Genomic DNA, 5,150 nt, shown 5'->3' with positions numbered 1-5,150 from the left:
TTGTCTTGTACTTGCCTCAGTCATTGGACTGTGGCTCTGCTGGAGCACTGCCTTGAAGGGTTTAGTCAAACAAATTGACCCCAGCACTTATTTAAGTCTGGTACTTATTCTATCAGTGTCTTTTGCTGAACTGCTAAGTTATGAATGTAAACAAACCTACACCAGTTGTCAAGTGGGAGACATATACAAAAACCAACACATAATACTTATACACACACGCGCACACAAACACACATTCCCATCTACCAAATTAACTCACAATGCATTAGTCAGCCTGGGGTCATAGTAAAAGACACTTGCCCAAGGTGCTGTACAGTAGGATTGAACCCAAAACCATGTGGTTGCAAAGCAAGCTTCTTAACCACAGTCATATCTGTATAATCCTAGAATTCACTCAATTTCCTAAACTTTGTTGAGTTTTCATGTCAACCCATTTTGTTTTAGATTTAGTACAAGAGATTGTACTAAACACTGCACCACTCAGTTTCTTGCTTTTGATGAATTCCTTGGTTATTCCTGTATTATGCTTTAGATTGTTGTCATGTTGAAAAATGCTGCCCAGCATTTCCAAACTGGCTTTACTGTTCATGGCTTTGACATAATATATGGGACTGTCCCTTTCCTCACATACATTGCTCCAAATCATGACCTTGCCACTACCATTGATTAACTTAGATTCATGGACTCTGATTAAAAATCTTCTCCTGTATGATGTCAGATGTTTACTCGGTCTTTTCAACTGAAGAAAGTAAATGCAAGACTCAACTAGATGTAGGATTTTTGACCAACCTGATGATGTCCAGTTCTTATGTCCCTGAGTAAACTGAATGTGAGGATGCCCAGATTTCTTTTAAATTTTTTGATGTATTTTTTTTACATGCAACACATGAAATATCCCACCACCACCACCCTTAGTCAAGGGGCCTTTTCTTGTGTTGCAAATTACTTGACAATCTTACTAATGTCAGTAGCATGACAAAAAGCACTCTCTATAAAGTGGTTGGCATTGAAGCTTAACACATTCCTGCAGCTTGCAGGATCTTGTCAAACCATCCAATCTATGCCAGTATGGAAAATGGATATTAAATGATGATGATGATACCATCACACAATCCTAAATTGTTTTAGTTTTTGATAGTAGTGACATCCAATCTAAATGTGGTATACTGTGTTGAACATCATTCAAAATATCAGTGATCATTTCCTTGTTCCTCGTTGACAAACAATGATGTGTAGATGTATGGGTTCATCCTATTCAGTAGCTTTTTGCAATTGCCCTTATTGAACATTATCACAACAGCCACACGTTTCATTAAAGATATCCCCATTATGGTGAAAGCAATTTCTGGCCATCCATGTTCATAAGTTATAGCTCAAAATATCCATTTTGTATTATGTAGATGGACAATTATCAATCAGGCTTCTTTTTTTCTTTTTGGTCAGAAGGGAAGGCAATACCTATGGCCCTTCACAGGACCTTTAAGACTAGTAAGGGAGGGAGTAAGATATCTTTAAACCAAAGACCTGGCCTGAATGCTAATAACCAAGTGGATTTTGGTAAAGGCATCCAAGGTACCTGCTTTAAACTGAGTAACAAATTGAAACAACCACCCAGGTAAGCTATGACAGAATTTGAACTTAAAAGAGAACAAGTAGGAACAAATATCACAAAGCATTTGGTCTGATGTTCCCTACACTTCCACCAACCCACAGCTATGGATTGATACATTTTTATAAACCCTTAAAGAATAAAAGGCAAATTCAACCTCAGTGGGATCAGAACTTGAAGTGCCAAACATCAGAACAAATGTTAATGCTGCAAGCATTCTAACAACTTCTCAAATTGCCAACATTATGGAATTGTTATTAATAATTTGCCTTGCTTAGAACCATTTACTACATCAAGAGTCATTGCACCAAAAGTAAAAAGTAATGAATCTGTCATTTCAAGCAGAGAAATGTTTGTCACAATAATTTCTTATGAAAGAATTGTACTGAATATTGAATACGTTTAGATTACAAGATGAAATATCTAAAAGACTTCATCGTTTTGTTCAAAGTTGATGTATCTTAAAGAATTAAAATCAATTTAGAATCAGTTGAGACCAGTTCACTTTTTCCAAAGCAGAAAATAGAACTTTTATTATTACTACTACTACTACTACTACCACCACCACCGCTGCTGCTGCTGCTGCTACTACTACTACTACCACTACTACTACTATTACTATCCTGTCTACTTTTAATTTACCAACTGTCTCCAATTGTTGTTCATTCATAAAATATGCAATGTTGATCAACTAAAACCCTGTCACATTCACTTAAGTGACATCCTATAAGCCAGATCATATCTCATTGCTATCATTATCAAAAGAAGGTGTAGCTTCATATATTGATTTTTTTTTTCTTGCCCCAGCTGTCCTTATAATCTTTCATTTAATGAAGCCAAGTGAACGCAATACTAATCTACAAGCCAAACTACACTTTAAAACTGAGGAGACATTGTGGCATCTGCCCTAATGATTACTTTCACAAGCAGGCAACTATGGCATTGCAATTGTCTTCTCTCTCTTTTGTACTCAAATGAAGTACAGGCATGGCAGCGTAGTTGTGTAGTTTGGAAGTTTGTTTTCACAACTAACAATGTGGTTTTGGGTTTAGACCTACTGTACAGTTCCTTGGGCAAATATCTTCTACTATAGCCTCCTGGCCAATCAATATCTTATATATATTTATCTATGTGTGTATATACATATATGTATGTGTGTGTGTATATGTATGTTTATATGTGTATGTATATATGTGTCTGTGTGTGTGTGCATGTGTATGTATATGTGTATATATATATATATATATATATATATATATATATGAGACTGTTTATACATAGATATTGAGGAACTTTCTTTCTATATATTTGATAAAGCTAGTTGGTATCATCATCATCGTTGTTTAACATCTGCTTTTCATGCTAGCATGGGTTGGACAGCATCTGGATTGTTATTAACAATCCCTTATGGGGATTTTACATCCTCAAATTGTGTATATATATATATATATATATATATATATCATCATCATCATCATCATCGTTTAACGTCCGCTTTCCATGCGAGCATGGGTTGGACGATTTGACTGAGGACTGGTGAAACCGGATGGCAACACCAGGCTCCAATCTAATTTGGCAGAGTTTCTGCAGCTGGATGCCCTTCATAACGCCAACCACTCAGAGAGTGTAGTGGGTGCTTTTACGTGTCACCTGCACGAAGGCCAGTCAGGCGGTACTGGCAACGACCACGCTCAAAATGGTGCATCTTATGTGCCACCCGCACAAGAGCCAGTCCAGGGGCACTGGCAACGATCTCACTTGGCTTGCCGAGTCTTCTCATGCACAGCACATTTCCAAAGGTCTCGGTCAGTAGTCATCGCCTCGGGGAGGCCCAATGTTCGAAGGTCTTGCCTCACCACCTCAGCCCAGGTCTTCCTGGGCCTACCTCTTCCACGGGTTCCCTCAACTGTTAGGGTGTGGCACTTTTTCACGCAGCTATCCCCTCATGTGCATGTATGTGTGCTTGTGTGTTTGCACATGCATGTTTGCATTTGTCTTACATTGCTTGATAACTGGTGTTAGTTTGTTTATGTCCCTGTAACTATGCACATCAGCAAACGAGAAAGAGAGAGAAAGGTCAGTAGAATATGTACCAGATTTGAAAACCCTTCAAGGTCGTACTCTGACATGGTCACAGTACAATGATTGAAACAAGTAAATGCATAAAGAAAAATACAAAAAGAAACGCATCAGAACAAAGGTCAAAACTCATGTCAAGAAATATAGAACACGGAGTGGTCTGTGTTCTGCATGTCCTATATATGTCCTGTATATACAGGTGCAGGAGTGGCTGTGTGGTAAGTAGCTTGCTTACCAACCACATGGTTCCAGGTTCAGTCACACTGCATGGCACCTTGGGCAAGTGTCTTCTACCATAACCTCGGGCAAACCAAAATCTTGTGAGCAGATTTGATAGACGGAAACTGAAAGAAGCCTGTCGTATATATATATGTATAAATTTTGAGTGAGAATCCTTAAATTGATTCCCAAAATAATATTAGATCTTATTGGCTTGGTTTGGTCATGTGATGCATATGGATGAGAACAGCTGTATGAAAAAGTGTTCATCACTCAAAGTGAAGGGAACTTGTGGAAGACAGTGGCCCAGGAAGATGGGAGGTGAAGTGGTGGTAAGAGCTGATCTCAAAATGCTGAGCCTCATGAAAGGGATGACAAAGGACCAGTATGCCTGGTGACAAGAGGTTCTTGAGAATACCTGTTCATCCCAACCAAACTCAGTTCTTGAAATGTTATGCACAGTGATTTCTCCACCCACATATTTCCAGCGCATACCAGTATGGAACATGGACATTAAATGATGATCATTGTGATGATGATGATGATGATGATGATGATTTTATTTACTCTTGGATTTTACTGCCAGACTGGCCCTCGTGCAGGTGGCACATAAAAGCACCCACTACACTCTTGGAGTGGTTGGCATTAGGAAGGGCATCCAGCTGTAGAAACTCTGCCAAATCAGATTGGAGCTTGGTGCAGCCATCTGGTTTCACCAGTCCTCAGTCAAATCGTCCAACCCATGCCAGCATGGAAAGCGGACGTTAAACGATGATGATGATGATGATGATGATGATGATGATGATGATGACCCCAAAAGTATGAAAGACAAAGTGAACCTCAATGAAAACTGAACTCAGAACAAGATGGATGAGATGCTGCTAAGCATGCAGTGTGTTACCAATTCTCTCACTGAACCACATTTACTCTCCTTAATAACCCTGTAGTGAAACTACCTCCCGCCATTAGATACAAACTACTATCGCCATTACATACAATCTTCTCATTTAAATATAAATAAATGCGAGCGTAGTAGAGAACCCATTCCTTGTCATCACGTGACTGATTATTATTCGAATCGGCAACTTCTTCGAACCTTTCCTGCCAGAACGCAAACTGACCAATCACAGCCCCTAATAAGGTCACATGATAGAGTAAAATTCTGAAGGCATTTGGAGCCCTCTTAACGCTATATATAGATCAACTCATACCCCACAAATTTGTCTCGGTCCAGTTTCTCTTT

Source organism: Octopus bimaculoides, chromosome 1 (genome assembly GCF_001194135.2).
Source record: "Octopus bimaculoides isolate UCB-OBI-ISO-001 chromosome 1, ASM119413v2, whole genome shotgun sequence".
Lineage (NCBI taxonomy): Eukaryota > Metazoa > Mollusca > Cephalopoda > Octopoda > Octopodidae > Octopus > Octopus bimaculoides.
This window is presented reverse-complemented; position numbering follows the sequence as displayed.